The 26,986-nt window shown below is 41.6% G+C and overlaps 1 protein-coding gene across 4 annotated transcripts in view; it reads right to left on the bottom strand.

Moving 5' to 3' along the window:
- Positions 1-26,986, bottom strand: part of LOC128890478 (uncharacterized) — a 493,055-nt gene that overhangs the window by 409,723 nt on the left and 56,346 nt on the right. The window contains exon 1 of one of the 4 annotated variants that reach the window (XM_054149004.1): positions 9,883-11,180. The exons of the other annotated variants lie outside the window; for them this stretch is intronic. The gene's annotated coding sequence lies outside the window, so the exon portion shown is untranslated. Of the gene's footprint in view, positions 1-9,882; positions 11,181-26,986 lie in introns of those variants that run through there. 4 annotated transcript variants of the gene reach the window in all.

The following is a 26,986-nucleotide window of genomic DNA, read 5'->3' as shown; positions in this document are numbered from 1 at the left end:
AGTCCCACGGCGAAGGGACTGCAGTTCGATCGCCACGCACGTCGCCCACACGTATTCACCTGGGTTTCGTCTTTGGTTGCTGCCACCGTGATTTCGATGACTATCGCTGAATATCAATTAGAATTTAGATAGGAACACCGGATACCAAGAGTGATTTATGAAAGAAGTGGCAAATTAACCCTTTCAGAAAGGTTGTAGGTATGGTTCGTGGAAATAATACCCCTCCCTGTGTAAGGGGCGCTTTTTAAGTCAGGTTTCAGGGACTCGTGTATTCGAATTTGCAAATTAATATGAAATTTGTTTCATAATTCTAAGCATTACTATGCTGACATAGCTATATTACTATAAAAAGATGATTAAAACAGGCAACTAGAAAATTTCGTAAATTCTTTGGAAATAGTGTTAGTACAACAACCTTTCAACTTTCATGTACGTCAATTATTGTTTAAACATGCTCCCTGCTTCCTGCGAGTGAGTCTCAGCCTCGAGGTACGCGTAAGAGTCTTCATAAAACCGCTGTCAGTCATCGTTAGCGAGGAACCACAACCAATATTGCGACTCCATTGTCGCCTCGTTAAGGCAATTGTTTATCATATTAGCCGAGCTGCGCGCTGTGATTCGAACCGGCCTCGTTTCCCATATGTCTTACCTCGGAGACGCGTTTCTTCCTTATAAGATAAGATTTAATGAAATACGGACGTCACCCCGACGAATGACGATTACGACGTTGATCAACACTACTTAAGATATCAGACCCTCGTTCGAGTTAATTACTTCAAGCTTGACAGTCGAAAGGATCTTGCTATCGCCATTTTTTCATTTTAGGTGTGTGGTATATTGCTAACAAAAAGTTTATAAATACAATGTTTTGTACCAAACTGCTGTACTTTGTACCGAATAATTATTAAATCATTGATTTAATTGAAATGGATTTAACGAAGGTAAATATTCAGTGAAATATTTCACAAACTTTTAATGGAGCACTGTTTTCCCAACATGTATGTTTGGTCAGTGACAGAATTTCATTACTAGACTGATGAATTTTTCCTTTGAACCTTTGAAAAGTGAAACTATGTGATCTAATTTATAGTAATAGTCGTTAAAACAATGTAACAAACTTTGAACGTAGTGTGCTGCGGCTCCAAAAATTGTATGACACTAGGTGACGTACGACTGTGCGCGCTAACCTTGTGTAATCGATTGTTTCATGTTTCACGAAGTAATTAATAATCCATTTACACACAGGTTGTGCGCGCGTAACGAACTTTACTCCCGGCACAGTGTCGAACGTTAAAAAGAGATCAAAGGTTGGGAAAACCCTCTACACGTGGAAATTCTGGTGTTCTGATTTACAGGGTACTAAACAGTTTTCGTGTCATGACATCCGAGAATAATTTACCGGCTGACCCGTGTTGCGATACAAAGCGCCTGTCCCTCACGGCTATATAAATTACTAACTCGTGCTCGATATCTCTTCCCCGCAGATGTCTAATCTCCGAGCCGAGTAATTACTCATTTGCCGAATGAACTGTTACGACTTATCGACTGCTTCCGCAGCTACCACGGTTATTAATTAGGGAAGATTTCAGGAAGACTGCTCGTGGAACACCGAGGATCTTATTTTAGAAATTCCCAATCGATGGAAGAGAACGGATTGAACTCTTGTAATAGGTTCGTGGTAAAATTTTGGTAGAATAGTTTAACAGAAGAATTCGTTTTTAATGTAAAGGGTTTTCTACATAGAAATGGTTTCAAGATCAATCTTTGCAGATTGTGATATTATTGTACATTGTGATTTTAAAAATAGAATATAATTTACAATATTAAAATTAGCGTTCCTTCTATTATATTTCGAATCTTTTATACTAAAATGTGTCTCAATCAATTTTCTTTAGTCATAATGGTCTAAATAAGCTTACTTTTAATCCTCTTTCCTTGGTCCTTTCTTAATTTATTATAGTTTGCTTACTTAGTATCTCTTCCTTATAATTCAATGCTTCAATATGCAAATTTTATTCAGCACTGATAAGGGTTGATTATCCCCTCGTCGAGCAGGCTAATCATTTACGATTATCTGTACCTAGTCAATGCAATTATGATTGTTGACTAACCATGATCTATTGTGACCATACTTCACTGTAATGAGGATAGATCACATCGTTTGCATAACCTGCTTACGTAATGAATTCATGTTGCGCGGATAATGGGTAAAATTTTATTCGAATATTAACCGACAAATAAGGTCAATGTACAGCGATTTATTCGACTAAAATTAAATTTTTATTCATTCGCAACAAAGCACGTTATTCTACAATCAATTATTTCGATTTAACAATCAACAAATATAATAATGTTTACTTATTATTCGTTATTCAACATTTATGTTTAATTAAAAAAGTTGACTCTTTGACTCCTTTGTGAGTCTACTTGCTTATCACTTTAAAATTTCGATGCTCTCCAAAAGAGACCTGGCTGGCCCCAATGAAAGTAAAAATAATTATTATATTTCGCGTGCATTAAGCGAGCAAAAATTGACGGGTTACGCTGGGTCCATCGGAACACATAAATTTTTCATGCTTCCCGAAAAGCTATTAACGAAATAATTATATTTTTGATGTGTGTCAAAGACATAGCCTTGCCGCTAGTAACACGTGACACTCGCCGCGACATAAAAGTCATTCGAAATATGATAAAGGAATATTTAAAATAATATGGGAGAAGGGTCGACGCGAAAAATTCATGAAAGCGTTATGAGTTCGCGACGCGAGAAATTTGATTTAATCCACTTTCAACGGCGACGAAATATTCATGTGCGAAGTGCAAAAACTCGCTTACTCGCATTGTGCGCTCCTAATCGAGTACGTGTTGAACTTAATGAACGGAGTTAGGCGGGAAATCAGCAAATGCGTGCAGATCTTTCGTTCCACCAATGGATGTGGACGATTTCGCGCATTTGTTTTGTATACGTGCATGAAAAGTATTTGCATAACACGTCCGGAATACATTAACTTACGCTGAATAAAGTGCTAATGTTGTTGTATTCATTTATGATACATATATTTATCCACGTATATGAGCTACGTGATGAAAACATGGATTATTAAAAATCACAAGATGGACGTACATGAAAATAGGGTCTTTAATTTAAATTTGAGACACAGACTTCGACCTTAATTACGACATTAGATATTCGCTTGAAAACCAAAAAGAACTCAGTCTTACTGATAATCTTAATTTTTTCATTCTTAACTATCAGAATGTGGAATATTTCAAGTGTATGTAAAATTGTCAAATTCGTATGCAACATCGGCTTAATTTCTTTAGGGTTCCCTTCGCCTGCAATACCGTGGAATTGGCCATTAAAATTCCCCAGGGCCCGCGCCTCTCGTCACGCGAGGACCTGAATAATCGTTCTTCGAATCTGTCTTCGTGACTACGCTGACCGGAAGGAAAGGGTGGGGGAAGTCAATCAATCGGTAATTAGTAGCCGATGGACAGGCATAACTTTATCGGCCGACGAAATGCGCGCGATGTCCTCGCACCATCGTCAGGGATTCAAATGGATGCAGGCAGCGCACGTGCCAGCAATTAATAATCAATTCCAGCAGGAAGCGATGGTGATTGAACGCGTACGAGTTTGACAGTCTCATTGTTCCTTATTGAACGCGGTCCACAGAAATTTCACTTCGGACCTGTCAAATCTCCGCGCACGTGTCTTTATTAGTATTTACCAGATTCGAATTACATTCAAAAGGTAATTTCATTATCGAAAAGATTTGGAAAAATTATTTCATCGTCAGGATTTATTTGTACAAATTTATACGTCCTGGAAATACAGTGGATTCGATATTTTGGAATTGATATAAATAATATAGTTCCAAGTGCATTATTTACTGTTCACGATGCAATTTTTTGAGCCGAGAGTTTAGTTGCTTCGATAACGTGTCAAGTAATTTTTTAGGAATATTTAAACGAGCCACTATGTGGTAAATCGGTTGATTTGACGTTTAGTAGATTGAGCCAATTTGTACTAAACGCGTTAAGCTGATATTGAATGAGTTCATTCGATATCACTCTTAATTTACATTGCAATGCATTCATTATGGAAATACTGAAATCAGATTAACTATGAGAAGTCAGCCTGTTATTTACATTTAACTCGAATATTATGCCGTGCTCTATCTGTTCAATCTGCGATTATCGAATCCAAATATAATACGATTAACTTGTTTCCCTGTACCAAATATTAACTAAAACTATTCTTGTTACTCTATTAAATAAAAATTGCAATTGATTTATGCTGTACTTCTGGAGTTGTTTTAGTGGACTTCGCGATTAAATCCAATAGATGGATCGATGACTCCATTTACAATATCCGAGATTTAAAGTATTCCTGTTATAAAATTTCTATATAACTTCCCTATGGTAAAAGAATTTTTACACTCTATGTCGCACTTTTAATACACTGCTGTTACTTATATTTTAATGGAAAATACTTCGTTCACTATCTCTTTCAAGTAAATCAAAATAAAGCCTAAATTGAATAAATCTTGCACCACATCCTACATGAAATCAATTCTAAACTGTTCCACGAATAAAAACAATCCCACGCCACACCATAAGTCAAATAAATCCGAATTCTCCGGCTTAGATACACTGCGCAAACCTTATTTCCATATTTCAGTGGAACTGCAATTCGAGATGTAATAATGGAATCTGAGAATGCGCTATGTAATAATAGCAACGATTAAACAAGGAAACACGTATTTAGCGGAGGTATTCGGGCGAAATGCGCTTACAAATACAACGTACTGTCATTCGGAACCCGCTTACGTCATAACATGTAAACTGATTTGCGGAGAATAACGCGTGGTCAGCATGCAAGTTATCATACCACGGATTTCTCCCATCGCATCATTCGTGCCAACAGCCTGTGGCAGTTTCAAGTAGGATAATTGTTCGTGGGAAATTGGATGATCGTGATAATTGCGCACGCATGAATTCGACTGATGATCGAAGTTTACTAATCACTTTACCGTTAGCTTTCGGCTCGCGTTCCGCTGGAGCTAGCAGTCTGGAATTAAATTTATGAAAAAGGACGAAGAATGAATAATTGTCACCTTACGAAGGTACCAAAGACACACTTGAGCAGATTCGCTGCTCCAAACAAAATTGACTAGTTTAATGTTCGTCTAGTGTTTGTGTTACAAAGCTTTCATGTTTCATATCTCGTTAAAAAAATTGGAGCAGTCTCATTTACCAAGATATATGCGAAATAAAAAACAAGAGTTTCTATCCTAACAGGTGACAGAGAAGAAAGTGAATATTATTCTCCAAGATTTTTGCAATGGAGTGAAAAAAAAAGGAACACGTGCAAATAAAAGAGGAGTTTGTTTAGGTCCTGGCATGTAACAGAGAAGAAACTGTGTGTAATTCCCCCGGCTCTCTGCTTTCCATCTGCCCCCTAACCGCGATTAATTCATCAGGGAAAACGTGCAGGAATACAAATCAAGCGCATAGATTATTCCACGAATCGCACGTAACTCGCGCCGCACGGTAACGCAGCGACGGTATTACGATGTGATTAGACGTAATCAAGTCGGTCTGTGTTTCGAAGAGGCCGGATAGAACTGTCCAACGACACGACTACATCAAACGGTTAACGGAATGCCTATTAAACGCGGCGATGCATCATCCAGTAATTACATTGCAGTAATTTCAGCGTGACTGTCGACAGTCAGAGGTCCCTAACACAGGTAGACTAAATGATTCTCGTATCGATCCGTCATTATTCTTTTTCGAAACGACAGCGATCATTAATTACACCTTGTTCGGCGGTTTCTTTGTTTAATTATTGCGACGGTGGTTTACGGATCCTTCGTCTCGACGTTTCTTATTCAGCGTATCCAGCATGCGTCTCCTCGTTTTTCCTACTGTTCTCGTAAATACAATCATACTGCCGCTTTGTTTCACCGTCACGGGCACGGTTGGCCGAACGCGCGGCTGAGGTGGATTCTTCGTCAATCCCGCCTTGTTTACAAGGTCTTTGCCTCCGGAGACTTTGTTTTGTCGAAGAGGAAATGAGCACAGAAGACGCTGTGCGAAGTTTTCAGTTAGGGAATGAGTGCAGAACATGCTGCGCGAAGTTGTTACTCTTGTGGATGAGAATCTCGACATTTTCTGAAAGGGAAATCATTTTTTTTTAGCTTACTGTATCATTGTCGACGAAATGTAGAAGAATTATAGTAATAGTTACAAATATAATGTTCATTATATTATTGTGAGTCTATGAATTTATGAATTTAGTGATCTATAATACGTTTTACAATATTAATCTGAAGAAGAAGTATATTATAATCAGTTTCATTCAAGTTCTCCAGTTTCGATCGGTCTCGAGGAATATTAGCGTAACATAATAATCGCTCGTAAACATCGCCTTAACAACCGTGCGGTAATGTTCGATACGTGCATCTGGTGGATGACTTACGTTACAGCTTGTAACATGGTCGTTGGCAACAATTCACCCCGACGAAATAACCGACCACGTTTAATGCGAGACGCTCGTTACCTGACAAGGCTTTTGGCAAACGTGCATTCAGTCTTCTTGTAGACTGCGAATTCTCTGCATTCGTGGGAAAGGGTGTTCCGAGAGGGAAACTCTGGCGAAATTAAATCTATCGTGCAAAGAAAATAAATTACAAAAATATTTACACAATTTTAGTACGTAGATGATATAAATTATTCCATCAATTCATTTTTGAACTGCAAGAAAATAAATTAGAAATGTGCAAAGAAAAGTGCAAAGACAGTGTAAATTATTCATTCTTAAACTGTTAGGGTTCAGAATTTTTCCATTTCATTCAAGTTCAAATCAAGAACCGTAATTAACGATGTCACAGCTTAATTTAATTTACGATTAGAGATGATCGACGGTCCTCGATTAGCGACGGGATATATCGTGCCTCGATTTTAACCGGAATTTATAGTAAACGTTTAAGAAGAATGCGCTGTCAGCCCCCGTCCCCGACACTCTTCATTGTGTGACGAGGTAATCAGTTTACGTGAGATGCGAAATCATTATCTGTTCCCTGCACAACAGCTTGCCGGTGGATCTTCGACCTTAATCAATATACTGCGCCACGACAATATCATTTACGATAAATTGAAGATTATCCCTAACGGTTCGGTAGTTTCCAGGAAGTTTACGTCGTGCTAATAAACTTCTCGGTATATCGAACAAACTCACGGCGTTTACTGGGACAGTAATCCAGCGAGATTTATGGCTTAAAAGGTCGTTAAAAGTTTCCTAGAAATTATATCGCGAGCGAGGAAAGGACGTATAATTTCCAGAATATATTTCGAGGATCGAAATGTAATTTCTTGCACTGAGCAGAAATTAAAGGAGGTCTCGTTGCACAGTCAGCTCTAAAAATTCATTTTTAATGAAATATTTAATAATGGACGACTATGAGTAAAATAGGTGAATTATACTTAATCTAGATAGAATTAGTGAATTTTTATGGAAATACACATCATGATTAAACATGGACGACGCTATTAAAAAAAAAAACAAGATTTTAATATCCCTTTGCAAAAATTTCTTGTCATACGTCCAAAGTGTAAAGAAATTTTCATATGCAAGAAATCAGCTTGATGATTTTTTTTTAGTCAACTCTAAAGCGACTCGTTATCCCGCGACCCTGAATAACCATTCGCAATTAGGTGCCGGGGGGGATTATCCGCGCAACGTGAAAATGTTCCACGTTCCCTACTTATCTGTATTCGTTTCCTTTTTATCCGTGCCCAGCCTATTCAGCTTCTCAAACTCTTGCGTGCAGCTTTGACCTCCCCGAGATTCCTCCGACGTTCCGAGCTTCTCAGAGCGAAAGGGTAAACTTCAGGGACGAAACTTCCGGAAGTCGGACTAGCTGAGTACACTGCAGGCTTCCAGCAAATGCTCGACGGCTTTATCGGGAATCCCGCGAGTTGGAAAGGGACGAGGCGTATCGTGAGAGTATTCGACTTTCCCCTTCTCGGTCTCCGGCTGGCTGTGTTCACCCCATCCTTCGGTCTCGAACCCACCTTCAGCCCTGAATGCAGTGCGCTTCGAAACTCCTCAGACGACGGTCTCGATTGATTTTTGGTAGCAAGCCTTGTGCTGAATTACGCAGACCCGCTTGTGCCCGCGACTTATCGAATTTACGAGATCGCGTTGCCTCATCGATGAACGACGAACGACGAAAATGCTACCCTCATGACTTTTTGATCGTTTGGATGCCGTCTATCCCCCGGAGATACTGAACCTGGCTAGTTGGCAGTTTCGCGATTCATTCCGAGTCGTTTGTTTTCGCGAATAACGATTTCAGGCAATTATTTAACCCTTGTTATTGTTATTATTATTATTATTATTATTATTATTATTATTATTATTGAAGGTAGGAGTAGGAGTGCTTAGTTCAAAGACATTGGATCCTTATCCCCCAAGTTATTCTTCTATGCTAATTTATTTTCTACAGTCACCTCATAAAAAAGTTCATTAACCATGATTCCCATTATTAAGTTCAAAAGAAACATATCGAGATTTTGGAAAATATTATCGAAAGGACAGTTGATCTTTATAAGATTAACTCCCAAACATTGATGAGAAAATATAACTACCTCCTTGGGAATCTTCCATTCAATCTACTTAACCACTATCTAACCTTTATCTACTTACTCAATCCATAAAAACTATCAAACAAACCACAAAAATAAATAACAGTGTAAAGCCATCCGAAATAAAATCGAACATCATCCGTCGGAATCGGGGATGAATAGAATTCTATGCGAAACTCGCATAGAATTAATCGATTGGTGGAACAGTTGTTCACCGGGACGAATCGGAATAAACTAGAACGGGTGTTACCGAATATGAACGAAAAAATCGTGATCGAATCACTCTATACGAACCCTGGATCCCTTTTTGATCTACCCACCAGCCATTCTCCGTTTACCTCACTTTGGCTTGCGTGGGGGGTTGTACGATCGACCAGTGGCCAATATTGTTGAACTGGGATGTAATAAACCCTCGGGCGTCGCACAGATCATCTCTCTCTTGCTGGCCGTTATTGAGGCAATATTATATGACATGGCGTGCCTCTGCATACGCACCGTGTAAAATACAAGGCAAACGTGTTATGAGAGTCTTAACGCCCCCGAAAACGAGCCATCCGCCATTTCCTGTCAATAACAGTCGCCGAGAACGATGGAGGATCGCAAGAAAAATTAATAACGCTTTGAATTCTCTTGAAGCTATTTCAAAGTCCTGGGAATTTAATACAATTTAGATATATAATATTCAACTATTCAACTAAAATCAATGTTCTATTCTTGCAAATTTAAGCCATATTCCAGAAAAGAAATTAATAAAGATAATCCCTACGTAATTAAAACGCGAAAAAGAATTTGAAATAAAGGCAAAGTGCGCTGTAGTTATCAAATAATAAACATTCAACAGTCCTCTTAAGAATTTTTCGCTGTGATACATATTTTTATGCCTGTATAACTGTTGCGTTGTTCGTATTTTCTGTGACCGCACTTGGCGGGACATTTCCACGTGTTGTATTGTGTGTTCGCGCAGAAGCTGTGTCACACATACCATCATACCTTCCTGTATGAAAAATAAACGAATCACAAAGTTGTTAATAAAATATTTGATGATCGATTACCAAATACTTAACTATCGTCACACAAAACTTTGGTTACTTATACAAATCAAGCCAATCTCCACGTCTGAAAAATGTAATATTGAAAAAAGGAAGAAAATCTACCCTGTCAGACCAGTTTGCAACGATCCAAGCTTACAAACAAAACTTTAAATAAATAAATCGCTACACTGCTCACCTGAAAACCTCGTCGTTAGCTCGCCACCTTGTCACAGCAACCGAAAAACAATAAAACAAACGATGTCCGGGATAACGCGACGAAACTCCAGGAAAAAATGAGGGGTAAGACGAATAGCGAACAAAATATGCACCGTCACTTTCTCACTCACTGACGATAAATCTTACGGAATTTTTCGGAGGTCACCATCTGCGCGCGATGGCTAAGAATCAAGACACATTAATCACGGGGACCACTTTCAATCGATCGATCGGCACCGGGTTCAAAATACATCTACTTAGGCGGGTGCACGGGCACGGCCATAAAGACGGTGGTTCGCGTGTAGTGCTTCGGAACTCCTCCGCACAGTTTCACTAAACTTTTGTGCCCGTGAAACTTTGAGCTCTAAAACGAGCAATACTTCAAGGCCAAGATTCGCGTCACGTGCCACCGAACTATCGATGCTCAAAGTCACTCCGAAATAGCCCTTAGCTGTTCTCCAGGTTTCGAACTTCTGTATACAGTTTGTTTGTTCGATTAGAGATGCTGCACACGTGCGAGTTCACATTCGAACGTCACACTGTACAGCAGAAACGTTTGCACGCTGATCACACAAATTTCGAGGTATTCTTAGAACGGTATCTCCAGTTAGGGGGTACAGTTGAAGAAGCTTCCGAGACGTCTGCAACAGTTTAAACACGTCCCACTCTAATTCTTCCGTTCGACGTCGTTTCAGGGCCTCTAATGCGGCATTTCGGAATCGTGTATCCGAGGAATCCAACCGGAGTGCTTCGATAACATCGGCTAAAGTGCTTGGAAAACCAAGTGAAGGGCGAGTGGAGCGGCAAGGGAGAACTCACGTGTTCTCCTGTCAATATGGCGGGCGAGTCGATGCACTTGACGCGTAGTGTTTACTCGGTATCGTATTACCGACGACCTTGAAGAAAAACACGCTTCCCAGAAAGATTTTGCCCAGCCTCGCGAGGGTTTCACGGATCGGCAAACAGCTTATCACCGCTGGGGAATCACGATTTCCGCGAGTGGCGATCTATTAGGTCCAGATCGATCGAACGAGTTGGGGACCAGAGCCGAGGACAACGTTCACCAAAGAAAGACTCATCCTTGAGATGTCTGAGAGGATTCTGTCAAAGTTTCGAGTTTCCCCCCAGATCTTAGATGTTAGATCTCAGTTTTAAGGTACGAGGTGGCAAGATCGCTGATCGCAGAGGGTGCATGACTCGAGCGAATTAGGACGAACACGGACGACCATGGCAGTTGAGAAAATCCGGCATGGTCGAAGTTGTGATTCGCGGAGTCTTCTGGACTCGACTGACAGCACGAGCAGGGCCACCGAGACGGTGAGTGGAAAAGGGGCGGGGAGGGGGCGCGATACCAACCCCGTGATAGAGGAAACGCGATGGGAAACGGGGTCGTAAGGGGGTGAAAGCGAGAGAGGGGAAGGTGGCCGGACGCGCCGCCGCCTTGACGCTGTTTCCGCGATGCCTACCTTCCACGATTCGGGGCCACTCGCTAGGAGAACGAAGGTGGAATGCAAAGGAAAAGGAACGCCGCGCGGTGGGGTAGTAAAAGTGGACTGGAAGAAAAAACAAGACAGCCTCTGTCTCTATCCGAAGTCTCCCGAAAGAAGTAAGTGGAAATCGTTGTAGGTTCTAGGCCGGCAAACACGGCTGCGCTGGCAAAAGGGAAGCTCCGGGACCGATAGCCGAAATTTTCTCTCCCTTTACGAGCCTTCCCTTTGGTTTCGCGTTAAATCGTATATCCGCGACACGAGATCTCGATTCGGGTATCGTGAAATATCGCCAGGGTGCCGACGCACCCGCGAGATTTGACGATGTGTCGGGTTGTTACACGGATATCCGACTTTTTTTCGAAACAGTTTTATGGCGACAGGGCTTTTTAATAGGGGGATGAAGTGTTTATTCTGGTGGCGAGATGATGGGGATGAATAAATCTGAGATTTTGTCGATATTAACAAGATTGTAAAAGTAACTAAATTAGAATCCCTTTTGTACAAACTCGCATTTCATTTCGTTAAATAGAGTTTGCGAATTAAAATAAAATTGATTTCAATAAATTTCTGTTTATCTAATGATCAAAAAGATACTCACGATTACACTTTAAATTTTAATACGTATGTTATGTCTGTTATTTATTCTATATCTGATCATTTATTCCGTACGTATTATGTATATTTGCGATTTGCGAATATCAAGAGCTTGTTTTTATTATACCGATCGAAATCATAATATGAAAAGTAAGAATTGCAGCTTCATCATTGATACTTTTCTAACGAACACGTAGTAATTTCGCGTATGACACGACTGGATGTAATTAATATGTCACCGTCAGTTCATTTTCGATTCGAACATTTTGAACGCCAGCACAGCAAATCGTAAATTACAGTCCATTACGCTCATGCGCATAAAAGCCACCTAGCAGTAACCGCTTCTCTAATATTCCTCCATATTAGCTTTGGATGTAGGTCGAGTTGAGAGTCTGTGATATTGATATGTAAACTGGTACAATATTCCGGTGTAACTTCTGGCTCCGCGAATGTCCACAAACATTTAAAAGATGAGTGTACATACAATCTTCTAAGTAATAGTTGCTTGTCAGTCTACTACAATTACGTAAATAATATACTCCTGGATAATATTTACATAGATGGGAAGGCAAAAGTGGGACAAATTCGTAACCAAGAAATCAAAATCAAATAACAAGTTGGACATGTTATAACGAGTCTACTTAAGTTAGAAATACGAGTACGATACGTGTTTTATAGAACGAGATGAATAAACTAATCCCTCCCTTCTATGACTATTCATTCCCCGAGTTGGCAATAAACAACATTCCAGCCGATAGCAATTTCCACGCTCCAAGAGGAATCTTGCAAAAGCTTACCCCTGAATGCACTTGGGATGCAAGAAAGGCACCCGAGCACGAGGTCCGCATCATCCCCTTTCCACCCGTTGTTCCACGAACCAAGGATTTTCGAATCCTAATATCCAGAATTTACGATTCTCCCCATTGGGACGGGACGAGAATTCGCCTAGCGGGAACGCCGAAAGAAAAGTAAGTGGAATAGAAGCGGAGCGGACAGGATAATTAATTTTATCGGCATCGAAAGAAGAATTGCAGCTTCGTTGAGGATTTAGTGGGATCGCTTGGGTAACTGGACGAAAGAGGAAGGCACACGGCCGGTTGCTTCTGCATTCCTATCTATTCCGTGCAGCGTCTTCCACCCCCTCGGTGCCCACTAGCGTCCCCATTAGCACGCGACGAAAAGGGAGAAATTAAAGCGAAAATAAAGCGAAAGGCAAATAAAAATAAAAGTGTTCCACGCCATCGCTGTTGCAGTGTTGGGTTAGGTTGGACCTGGAAGGGAGGGGTACGCGGCGGCAGCTGCATGCACGAGACTCTGGAACAGTTTCATTTACCTACCCGTAATTTCATAGCCGTTCTTCCTCACCTCCGTCCCCTTAGCATCCCTTCACCTTTGTGCTCTTGGACTCTGTCTCTCTTTCCGTGGTCCTAGTGACGAGACCACTAACATGTTTCTCCTTCTCCACTCGCGTCCACTATATTTTTCATTTTCTTTCCACACATATATACATATATATATTCTACATATTCCCATTTCAGTCCACCACCCCCGCACACCCTTCCACAGTCCATCAAATGTCCGTTTTATTGTACCTTTCCACGGGCGGAAGCGAAATTCGCTGGCGAGAAGGGCGTTGGCCCTCGGTCCCTCATAATTCGATTCCACGAGGCGCAGCCGTCGATGCACAAGGGTTCTCGCGATTTCGCGCGAATTCAGTTAGGCGAGGTGTGCATCAACTAACGAAGTGTAGTCGCAGACGCTACATCCGTGACGATCTTACGTGATTTTTCCACGCTGACGGTATCGTACTTCCATGACAACTTCACGAGTGGAGTACGTCGACGAATTAATTAGCGAAATGCCACTATTAATGTAAACGGTTCTTGCAAATAAAAAAGAAACTTCGTTTCCTCCTAATTCCATGGTTTCTCTCTGACGGAATTCTGACTATAAAGAACTCTGAAGTAATAATACAATTTTTAGATATAAAAATAAATGTTGCATCACAATTTTCTTTTACATACTACAACATGCTTCACGGGAAGTTTCATTTAAATGAAAATTTTCAGGTTCGAAAGCTTCGATGTTTCTTTCGAAAAAAAAAAAATAGTTTACCTAACGCGTGTATTCTGTACGTGCAGTACCCCTTTCGAGTTGCAGATTTTTTTCCGAATAAACCGGCAGCTAAAGCGTGGAAGTTTCGCGAATCTCATCGGAACGTTGGAGATTTATCCAGCGGTGGTCGTTCCTTCTCGGGCGGCCGGGTTCAGCGCGGAATACACGTTCAAATTGAACACCCCTTCTTCACCCTCGTCCGGCGCAAATCGTCACGAACGCGGCGAACGTCGTTGCGGACCGAATTGAATCTCCACGAAATCCCGGTAGGCGTCCCGCGTTACCGTTGCAACGTTGCTCCAGTTGACGTTTCAGATTTTCCGCCATGGCATTAGCATGCGCCGTGAATCGCGTTTCGTCGATGCGTGTCACGTCGCCGGCACGGCGTCGCATTCCTGTGGAAGCGCCCTTAAAGGGCGACACGTTATGCCGTTTAGCCAGTCCCTCTGCGAGATCCTCGCTAAAGAGAACTTCGATTCGATCTACTTCCCAAAGGTTGCTGGTCGTCGACTCGCAACCATCGAATCGCTGCCAAAGGTCCCTGCTCTCTGACGTTTAGACGATACTGGTCTTAAAGAAAAATTACACAGAAAACATGATGGAGGATTCAACTTGGTAGACTGCAATGTAAATCAAGAGTTGAGATACTAAAAAATATTATAATTTATAGCTTTTATTTTCTGTTAATTCTTCACTTGAAAATGCTAAGGGTTTTGTATCTTGTGTTAGAGATCCAGGTCTAAAAAATATTATAGCTTATAGCTTTTATTTTATAATTTATAGTTATTCACCCTTCGTGTACCTTCATCATCAGCTTTCTACGCTTGGTGAATTATAAATGTGCGCTATGAACTATATTTGGAGAAGTCACAGCACAGGTCTATAAGTGTGCATGTAAAGGTAACATTTAAAAGGGGTAAGGTACAATGCACGTTTCAAAGAAGAAATGCTTCCAGCGCAGCTTTCTCTCGAGAAAGTTACCCCGAATGGTCCAACAGTTGAAGATCAGCTTCTATTAACTTCATTTGACTTTGATTCCTTTATGCACTAAGCATTACGAAGGAAAGTTTAATACGAGGATCTCGTAATTGAGTCTGCATAGTACTTAAACGTTGAATAGGACTTTATTTCAGGCAAACTGGGTCATGGAAATTATCAGACAATTGACTTTCAACTTGCACTTTCCAATACTACGATAACTGAATTTGCTCGTCGAGCTTTAATTACTTGGAACAGGGAATGTATACTTAATGCACTTTTACGGAGGGAATAAATAAGCTAAATAATAAGAATTTGGAAGCTCATGGGTACTCGCTACTCATTCGATATATTCTCACTTCGATATTTTCTGTTTCATCAGCTAAATGCCACATTTTCCATGCATTTTGGTAATATACATAACTAGCCAATGGTTAACCACACATTGTTATAAATTTCGCAAAATTGTAAGAATTGAAATAATTAGAAATTTGTACATATTTGATGAAAAATTGTACTTTACATCTAATAATTCCCGTCTCAAACACAAAGCATGAACAGAGCGTGAAAAAGGGTTGTTCTAAAAGGCAAACCAAAGCATTATCTTGTAACCCATAAGACGTCGTAACCATTTAACCATGGCACGGAAAGGGTGCTGCTAATGCGTTCACGAAAGATTAACAGCCACGCCATTTTCTGCAAAGGCATCCGGTGAGGGCCTGCGTATCGCGAGATAAACAGTATAACCGCTTCAACTTTGCCTCGTCTTTCGCGTAGTTCAATTGCGCGTTGCACAAATAATTTTCGACAAGCTTTATTACTCGTGAAAGTACAGGGGCGAAAGGGGAACGATACCGTTTGTTTGAAAGAGAAACGTGCTTCTGTCAACGTGCTCTTATTTCGGCCTCGAAGTTTATTCGAATCGATCCTCTAAGTTTCATATCGCGCTGAACCTAAGTGCACACAAAAGTGAAAAACCGGGGAACGTGCATATTTCATCGCCGAGTCAGAAACGATCCCGAGCAACGTGAAAGCGCTATTTATAGAGGAGCTCCGTGTACATCTCCCCGTGGCAACAAGAAAGCCGTCTATAGTCTTTACAGACCGCGATCCGACGTCTCGCATTATTCACTTAACTATATTGTCCTGGCCCCATTCCTTTCTTTATTTGCATCCTGTCATTTTAGAGACTCTTATAGTATTTGCGCGCGCGGTGTGCATAACTGTGTACTCGATTTCCAAGGAATCGAGTATGCGAGAAGATCGAGAGAAAACGATGTTGATTCTCTGCATTAAAGTGCACGTTACGAAGTGGATTGCCTGGCATAATTTTTGTAGGCAGTAGGTAAGATAAGTTTGTTGTTAGTGTCTAAAAAGCATTTAAAAATGTGTTAATTGCAACCGTAAAATCTGTAGACTTAGCACTCTTCAACATTTATGAACTTGAACTTGACCTAGTTTCATGCTGATGCCAAAATAGAAACCTAATTAAGTATAAACCTACATAGACAAATAAGGAATTACTTGAGTACCTACGATCCAGCACTTATAATCTCCAGCATTAGCAACAAAAATTGATTATATTCGTGACAACTCCACTGGTAATGTTGTACTTCCGGCACCAGTGCAGCTAATCCTGGGAATGATGAGTACAAGACGGTGGCAAGGTCCGTGAAGCTTTTTTCTATAATGCAGATAGGTTCGCAAACTGTTCTGTTTGTAACATAGCCAGCGTTGCGCCCTTTAAATAAGTAAATGGCTGAATGCAGCGGGTGTATCGCCACTCATGTTAAACCGAGTTTCGTCGGAACTCTCTTTTTACCGTCTGTGATTTAAATATTCAGCCTGATGAATAATGCACGCCAGAGCGGCTAAAACTCTATGAACGGATTCAGACGGCTCGCTCTAAGTCGTAGGCGCGGAAATGTTCAGGAATTATTCTGAATATCATTCCACGTCGCGCGATTTTGTTCCACCTGTGTTCCTCGAACAGTCATCGAGTTCTTACTCCGAAAAAGATCGGAAAGGTGCGAAGTAAATCGCGCGCAGCTAAGATTAAGCAATTTCCAAAAGTTCGTATTTCTCTTTCAGGGGTCGAGACAGGTGCGATATTCCTCGAAAGGCAAGGTTGTGGCGCCTATAGGTGGCGGAGGCGTGCTCGGAGTCCAATAAAAAGGTAACTCGGGGTGCGAGAGTTTCTATATCTGGGCTCGCAACGTCGCGATAAATTCCATTAGTAGAATTTACCGAGCACCTACACCAGGAGAAGACTTAAATCAGCTGTGGTAGGGGGAGGTGGGAGTGACAGTGTCTCTCAACCGGAATTTTACCTAATCTTCGAATCCTGAAACGTCCACACGTTTCTTTCAAGGTTTTTGCGCCACCCTCGCGGGTAATCCCGCTCCTATCGACGAGTTGATTCAAGCCTCGCGCATTAATTATACACGGTGGCTTCGGTCGTTCAATTCCGCGTTTATACGCGGAAGAAGGCAGATTAAACGGCGAGTTTAAAATCCTCTTATAGGACGGTCGATGGTAATTAATCGAGGACGGAGAACAGGAAGGAAAATAAGGTTGAAGAGGAGAAGACCGGCTCGCGCTAAAGGGCAAAGAGCTCGTACGTCAGGATCCCAAAGGGTGGTTGGGGTAATAAAGTGGAGGGAAACGAGGTACGGGGGAGACGCGACTGAACGTAGAAAAAGATACGTGAAAGCTGGTAAATAATACGATAAAAGCGCACCGGTGGCCCGAGCACGGCAGACGTCTTCTGGATGGGGGTGGCTCGAGGGGTTGCGGGAGGGAAATTTGTAAACGAAGTAACGCCCGATAATCTCGACGCAGCTATAGTTTTCGCGTGCACGAGGACGTTCTTCCGCCTCGGCCAGAGACTAACGACGTCCTCGCCCTCTTATCTGCTTGGTCACGTAGACCCGGAGAGAATGTCCTTCTCTGACATAACCTCCCTCTCCCTAACATGTCCGTTGTCCTGGTCCCTCTCATCCTTCTCCTCCTCTTTCGTTCGCCACCCCAGGGTCTACGCCGTCTCGGCTGGTCCTCCAGGACGAAGGAAAATGCGAGGACGTGGGGGGATAAGGATCGCTGACGTTCTCGGTTAATTTAGCTCGCTAGGAAGTGCCGTAAATAGGAAACGTCCAGGTGACTTCCGAAATCTCCCTCGGCGAGTCGCAGGCGTGCTTGAAACGTGACTCCGTCGCGGCGCGGGATGTGCGCTCCCATTCGCGAGCGCTAGAACCGTTCACGCAGGAGGCACCCGACGTATATACGATATGGTGTAATCACCTGACCGAGTGATACCCGCATTGCGCAAGCGCCCATCCGTGGAATATTCATGCGATGCAGTTTCTACCTTCCTGTCTTTTCCGTTCGAAGGACGAAGGTGGACGCATCGGTGACCATTTCGAGGCGGTCTTGTTAGTAAAGGGAAGCGACCAAAGATAGCGAGGCAATCGCGACGATAAATACCTTCCGAAAGGAAACGTTTGAGGCTGGCGGAATAAGGCACGTCAGACGCGGTTCGAGTTTTATTAACCCTTTATTTACTGCCGGGACTTATAAGTCCCGTCAATTTTCTCAAGGTACTGTATAAATTAAACGCTTTGAAATCTATCATGACTTTCGGGCCCACTTCTATGAAGTTCGTTTCTAATTGTTGGATCGCAACACAAGCTTTTTTTCTTTTGGTAGCTTGTTAGAAGCAGCTCTGTAAGATGATATAAGACGGACGCCTAGATTTTAAGAACTATTGAGAAATTCAGTAAATACAGGTTTCAACAACATCCCGTCTAAGTATACATGCCAATGGCCACGCGCGACAAGCAGGACAAAAATTACGCAGAACAAACAGGACTGACAGAAAAGCCAATAGCCCATATCCCTAAATCAGTGCAATAAATCTTTAAATTGAAAGTCCAGCGACAACAAAGCTTTCACCGAGTAACGGCAGGCGCGGCCAATGTAGCGACATACGAGGGAGAGCAAAGAACCGGGTTGAAAAGAAGAAACCGTTGTGTTACACGGACACATGTACCGGAAAGTTATGCCCGTGGGTCTTCCAATATCGGCTGGAATAACTGGTCAGCCCTCGAGCGAGAGGGAAAGAGGGTTAAAGGAGGGACGCCAGCTCGCCGTACGGTGGTGAGTAACCCCCGCGGAGCAACGTCTCGGCAGTCGTCTCGCGTCGCTTATAGCGGACTAATCGTTGAAATACGCGCAAATATTTATTTTCCAGCTGTCACGGACAAGCCACTCTGCCCGGTTTTCTACGCGGTTCCGAAGGCGAGGCGAATAGGTACGTAGTACCTAGGAGAGCTTCCGAGAAATACGACTGCTGGATGCATTCGACCCTGTGCGCGAGCACGCGCGCTCGCCTTGCTCCCGAGAACTTTTTATTTATGTTTCCTTGCACAGTTGCACCAGCTCGCAGAAGCAAATCAAAACGTTTTTCCAAGGTGGCTCGTCTCGACCCTCTATCTCTCTCCTCAGGATCGAGACACGATGGTAACGATTACGATAATGCTCTGTCTTTCGAAGGGAATAATCTCCATACGAGAGCAAACGATCTTTGAATCGGAACACATGTAATGCTTCTTGTAGTGTTTCTTATGTAGTGGAATTGAGATCTATTGAACATGGAGCTTTGGAGACCTCGTGGTTTTAGTGGAATTAGATTTGCACAATCACGGTTCGACTTTCTCAAACCGAATTATGCAAAGTGAATCATTCTGGAAGAACATTTCCTTATTCTCTTGCTCTCTTTTAATTTAATATAGCAAGCAGTATAATATGTTTTGACAACTAACGATACCCCTGAACTCCTCGCGAATGTAAATCTCTGTATAAAACAGAACTACACGAAAGCTCGGTCCATTACATGCAATATTCGATTTAAAACAATCGCATATCGGCCAGATTTACCGTGTGCTAATGGCACTCCGTTCGAAATGCAATACGCATTAGACACACTTGTAATCTCTTTGTTGTTAACTGCATCTCCAGCGAGACGCGCGAATACGACAATTTTTCGTCGATTATCGGTTGATGGATTCAATCGTTCAGCTTCGTTTCGTTCGATACATTCCATTAGCTGGACCAAGTATCGAGGTAGACGTGTCGATAGTAACGAGTTCCGTCACGTCCGTGATACCAGACACGTTTAATTCCTGGCCACAAGAATTTAATAATCTCGATGCCTCTGGTTCTCGAATAATCAGTGTTGGAATAAAGCTAGGTCGATCGAGGGAGAATATTTTCTGAGTCGATAAACACAGTTGCAATAAATTGCCATTGGTCTACTCGCTAGAGATTAAACCTTATTTATAAACAGTTTATAAGTTTAAAGATGGCTTTGGGTAGTTGATACTACCCAAAACCAACGAGATAAATGTCAATAAGTACATGATCCCACCACTTTGGCAGTCGATGGAGAACACAAAAACACCGAGAAACTTTCCCATAAACACTTGTGTATGTACCCCGTTTGACCTTGTTCTTGAGTTATGGCCATTCTCATGGCTCTAGAGGCCATGGAATATTCATGGTCAGCAGTTTCTACCTTCCCGCCTTTCCTGTTCTCCGTCCACCGTTCTTCGTCAGGCGTGCTCTGTCCGGTGCATCGGTAACCATTCTTCTCCTCGATTTCGAGCAAGCCAGGCGGTCTTATTGTTAGCACTCGCGAGTCGACTCTTTGGGCGCGTGTAGTCAGACTAGTAGCGTATCGTAAAGGCGTGTTTATTCCACGGCCAAGATAAAGGGGCACTGCCGGCGATACCCGCGGAGAGACGACGGAAACAATAGAACCGCGATGGTATCGTTGCTATGGCACTCGTAGCTTTGGAATAAACACGGCTCATGTAAATATTTATCCTGCGTTTCTTTTTGCACGGCTGCGAATTTGTCGATGTTCTCGAGTGTATTTTGTGAAAAAAAAAAACTAAAATTATTATGCAAAACATCGATATATTAGCATGGAACCTGAGAGTTACGTGAGCCCATAGAGGGTTAAAACCTTGACGAACACAACACGAGAAAGAATTTACAGACCTGACAAGAAATTAGTATAAGGGGGAGAGTTAGGATCTTTCTCACCCCAGTTTGATCTAAAGATTCCCCCTACAGAAAACAATTTTTATCCAAAGACCTCTATTCAGTCGAGATCGAAGCGCCACAGTGGTGTTTGCTCTCCCAGCCAACAAACTTCACTTATTCCTGTCTTATGTCAATTCCTTGTGTAACCAATTGCACCAGTTATTGGAAGAAGATCCGTTAGTTGCATGTTCCACTTGATTTATGTATGACAGTGCATCGTTCCATTTCAGTCGAGAAACCAGACAGTTCTTGTACGAACGATTTTCTAACAGATGGATCGGTCGTGCAGGAACCATTGTCTGACCTGCTCGTTCCGCAAGACCTGAATCTACTGCTTTTTAATTTTCGCCTCATCACTTAGTGCCAGCGTTGAGATAGCGATCGTTTAGAGCATTTACTGCGAGAATGATAAATTGTATTTTATTGGAGTTTGAAACTTCCTTCAATAATTCATGCAACTGATAAGTTTAGTTAAGAATTGATGGATTATAAAAATGTATATGACTCTGGTACAGTGTAATACGTGTTATTGTATCCTCACGTATCGCTGAAGTGGGTTCAGCATGTTACGATACACCTTGTGTGCTTAACCCTTAAACAGAGGCGCTCATAACATGTAACACGAGTAGAGAGGACGAGAAAGCTGTTGCTTACTAAGTTGCCAGAAGAGTACTCGGTGTATCGTCGTGAAAGAATAAGCCACAGACTTGTCACATTTTTTTGAAGAGACACATACATCCATTGGAATACCTATATAGTAAATTTTAAATCAGAAACTCTATGGTCATAAAAAAAGTGACTTTGTTCCCTGCATTATCGCAAATCTAGACTGCAAAATTATTCATTTCTCTAACACAATAGTAATTTTTATTTATGAGATAGTTAACTGGTTATTGTCGATCCAGAACTATCCTAATTAAAATAATAAAACGGATGTACGGATCAAGCGAACTGTATCGGAGCCCAACGCGCGCTGCATGCCGCTTAAATTAACCAAGCTCGAAGAAAAATTGACTTCCCCGGCGAAGCAACGGTCGCTTCGGTTAAATGGCCGTTCATTAAATTACTTAGTACTCCGTTGTTTTCATTTCCAATAAAAGTGCACGGCGCAGCAGAATTTAACGAACACAGGCAGCTACGGCAATGCCTTGACGCGTTCACCCAGTCGCGGAAACGGGGATGAAAAGATTTCTATTAACGATCCCGACATCGATACCGCCCGCGTTCTTTTTTATCCCTACCCCCCCCCCCCACCTCCCACCCCTGGCCGCCACCCTGAATCCACGAGCAAAGTTTCCTCGATCGTGGTTGAAACTTCGAACTTGGAGCATTGTCGATCGAGCGAATCGCGAATTACAGACTAAATAGAATGTCACGCGGCAACCCTCATCGCCATTTTCAATTCCCACATCCCCCGCCCTCCCGCCTCGTCCTACACGCCTTTCCTCTTTCTCGTCGTCTCTCTTTTCACTTGTTCCTTGGTTCTACGACCTACTCCGTCTGTACTGGGTCGAGTCATAAGCGATTGTCTGTCGCAAGTTTATTTTTAAACGATCTGTACTTGATTATGATTTTTTAAATTTCATGTCTGAGGTAGAATAGGGAGAACTATTGCTTGTCAGTACTTTTATTTATTCATTTCATTATCTAAACACGACCGAGGATATTCATACATTTATAACAAGTGGAAATGTACGGAAATAGACACGAATATGTATAAATGCATTAATGAATAAAATATAAAAAAATGAAAACCATGTTACAATATTTAGCAAAATAAGGCAAACTCTGATTTATGTTCTTCATCTGTGAATATAAAATTGTAAATTTGTACAGACTACTGCAGGCTATATATTACGTACACTATTTTGGGAAGAACTGACTTTTAAGTAGACTCTACAGTAATATTTTCCACATGATGACAAATCTCATTATAAAAAAACTGTCAGTTACCAACGACTCAAGCCAATAGTTGGTCCATTGCATCCTACTCCCGTCGATCCGTCTCTATCTCTCGTTCCATCTCTGCGTCTCCCTTCGCAGTCGTTTGTCAACCGTGTTCGTCTCTGTTCAACGTAACAAACGCAAGCACGGCCGCATCCATCATGCGAGCCACTTTGTCACGGCGGGATCAACAGCGCTTAAATTGTATTCGCGATTCGAGAACAGCCCATAAATTCTCATCGCAGCGACGGGCCATCCTCCTTAACACGTTCTCTCGCGCCCGTGATTCGACGGTTCCTCTCTCGCTCTCTCGCCTCTCGTTCCTTCTTATTTTTCGCCCTTCGCCCCGGTGCTTTCTACCAAGAGATTTACGACTCGTGTGTCCTCTAATTTCGGCCAAAGTAAACCGTGTACCTGCTGCACTTTATCGCGCGTAACGATCCCGAGGATTCGCACAGTTTGATCCGTTCCGTTCGCGCATCGACGACGTTCGAGGTCTTTACTTGAACGTGGACGACGTGGAAATAGGTAAGTACTAAATAGGCACTCTATATCCGTCTCAAAATAACCTGTGTTTACTCTGGAGATGTATTGGATACGCATGTACACTGCGCAATATGTACGCGACCTAAATTCTATTCCACACAGGCATCTACGTGTTATGTACATATTATGAATTTAGCAGAATATGTATGTATATATATATAGATTATATCAATCATGCGCATTCCATGTACACGTGTATATACACGGGACGTTTAATAGTCGTTAACCCTGTTACATTTGCACATACACTTGTACCATCTGTATGTGCAGCGGACGCGTGTAACGTACATGCGATATACATAAATTGGTGTGCATTATACGTATGCGTGTATATACTTTGATACTTGAATGCTCCATGAATATTATTCCATGAATACATACAGTCAATCCAATAAGTATTCAGATATTTCCACGTAAATGTTTTTTTTTTTTCTAAATATGTACATGAATAAAATTTACGCTTGCATGTATCTGCAATGAAACTTTTAATTGGAAACATCAAATCCATCGTTTAATTTAGACGTATGTTTTCAACAAACAGAGAGTACGAATACTTATGGCATTGACTGTAGATTCAAATAATGTAATTGAATTTTAGTAAAATCCAAAACTCCACTCCAAAAAGTGCCTAATCTAGCATTAAGTAATTCTATTCTGTCTAATCACCATCACATTTATGAATATCATCGATTTAATCGCATTCTGTGTCAACCAAACGAAAACAGAAAGCAGAACCATAACAATTCCTCCTAAAGTAACACACTCCAGTAAGTTTTCCGAGCGATTTACACGAAAGCATCGTAAAGTTCCCAGGAACGATCGTCAATAAAATATTCGGATCCAGTTCGATCCTCCGCGTCAGTTTCCTTTTTTTTTTTTTTTATTATTATTTTTAGTTACGATATTTTACGAGACACATCGAATCGTTGGATGCGCGCATTCCAATACGTCGACGGTCGATAAACTTGACGAAATCGTCCCCGTATACTTCACAATTATTCCGTGGCCCATGAAATTTTCGCATTACCGGGGAGAAGGCGCAGCGCATTATGACTGTTATACGACGTGTACGTTGAAATCGGGGGCCCGCGTTGATATAGCGCGGCGTACGGGCAATTTCTCCTGGAACATTTCGAACAACGCCGAGTCAGTCGCGTAGTTAGCGTTGAAATACCTGTCGTTAACTAGAGCAATCTCGCCCGAAGCATACGGAGAACGTATTCACGTGGGAGTCGAATATATCGTCCCGGTGCTTGCGCGTTGCCCCGCGAGTACGTGCGAATGTTCGACGAATAAACGCTTACCAGCGACATTCTCGAATCGATGGAAAAGTAACGTGATCGCCGCGATACCCCTTTTCCGGTTTCGCTACAGTGAAACGAGGTTTCCAGATCTCCAGCGATTACTTACCCGCGCAAGAAAATTACGCAATTAATTTCTTGGTGGATTCAAACTGGCAATTTTCGTTTTGTTCATTCATAGAAATGCGAATGTAATGTAATTAACTAGAATTTTTATCGCGGAAGGTGTCATATTTTTACACGGGGTGTAATAACATTTTGAGATATGTAACAATTTTGTATAGATGACAGTTATTTGTCTTATTTTGAATAGAAAGTGATGGATCTGTGCTGGAGATACTCAGCTTCTAAAAAACTCACATACGGAGTAACATTTAGAAATCAACCATACCTCGTCACACAATAATAATTCTTATTCACTAAAGTTTTATAATAATGAATCCACAATGATAAATTGATGTGCCCTCCTTCTGTTTCGATTTTCTAATCTTTAATCTCTATAGTTCCACCCATTCTATATCACCTATAGAAATCTTCAATACCCATTTCAAAGAGAGGAATTTTTTAATCGATTCTCGAGACTTTTCCTCTTCCAAAAAACTCCAATGAAATAAAAATTCCTATATAACATTCGAACTTGAAAGATCAAACGCGACACTCGAGCCCAGTGGTTCTGCCATCGGCGTGTTCCACGAAACGTGTGGCCTGGGTTCAGGGTTTTAGAGGCGCAGACTCGGAAGGTACGATCGAGTTATAGCCACACGTGACTGCGGTCCGGTACTTACGCAATTAGCGGAATAGCCTTTGCAAATTGAATCCCAACCGTGAGGCAGGAATATCGAGGGGAAAAAAGTTAACATTCACGGTAATACAAGAGGGACGGTCCGAAAGGGTTGGCTAGAGAGATCGTCGGCCATTGGTATTCCCAGTAGTCTTACAATTAGTCGTTTCCAGATATCGTGAAATTGCTCGCAGTCAAAGAATACGAGGAGCACCTTCGTGTATCGTGGACGATTAATTACCCAGCGAACCGCGAGATCCCCTTCTGTCGCGTATGAATTCCACGATAATAAGATAATAATTGTATTAATGGTTCGTCGGTGCAATTTGTATCAGCGATATACTTCTCCACTCCAGAGGTTACTGCAAACTTCAGCAACGTGTTTGCCGGGTCATTTACATGGAACAATAAACGTCATATGGAATTAATATAGGTCTGACTTCATCCCTTATCAACTTATGATGACGGTGATGCACTGGTCGTTAATGTAACGAGGTCTGAGTATTTTTTATTTTTAATTTGTTTCCTCAATTACGTTATTTAGCTTCGTTATACTAGGTCATTCTATATATTCGTGTCACAGGGTTGTTTTCATATTTAATAGAAGACTACAGGAAATTTTATAACGACGGTTCAGTGTATTTGCTAGAAAAGGAAAAAATTGTAGGCAGAGGGTGATTACAGTTTTTCATGATACTTAAAGGTATGTTTCACATATTAATTTGAATAGCATAATAATGAGTGACACTTGCGAGATGGCTTGATAACATTCACTTTGATTTTGTAAAAACTGGAAAGTAATATTATTAATGTTGTTTTTGCAATTTTTAATACTTGTTAATCACTCATCAGCTCATTGATTTTTATTGATCTGGCATTCGAAATTGATCACGAGGACGACGACATAATTGATTGCAAATAGAAATTTATTATACAGTAACTACTATTATACAGTAGCACCACCACGAATAGCTTGTAACTCTAATGTATCGAACCAAGTAATTAATATCCAAATTCGCATAGAAGTGAACTACTAACCGTTTCGATACAGGCATTCCACCACGAATACTTCTCCCATACGAAATAACGAGACAGTCTCCGTTCGCCAAGGAAGAACTTGGTCAAAGCAGATTAAAGGGAAAGCAAACTCTCATTAAACGTTCAGGTAGTTCGAACGAGCAGCGACTATTGCATCGTACCGAGAACAGGTCAACGGTGGAATTATATTGA

Source organism: Hylaeus anthracinus, unplaced genomic scaffold (assembly GCF_026225885.1).
Source record: "Hylaeus anthracinus isolate JK02 unplaced genomic scaffold, UHH_iyHylAnth1.0_haploid 12000, whole genome shotgun sequence".
Taxonomy (NCBI): Eukaryota; Metazoa; Arthropoda; class Insecta; order Hymenoptera; family Colletidae; genus Hylaeus; species Hylaeus anthracinus.
This window is presented reverse-complemented; position numbering and strand designations above follow the sequence as displayed.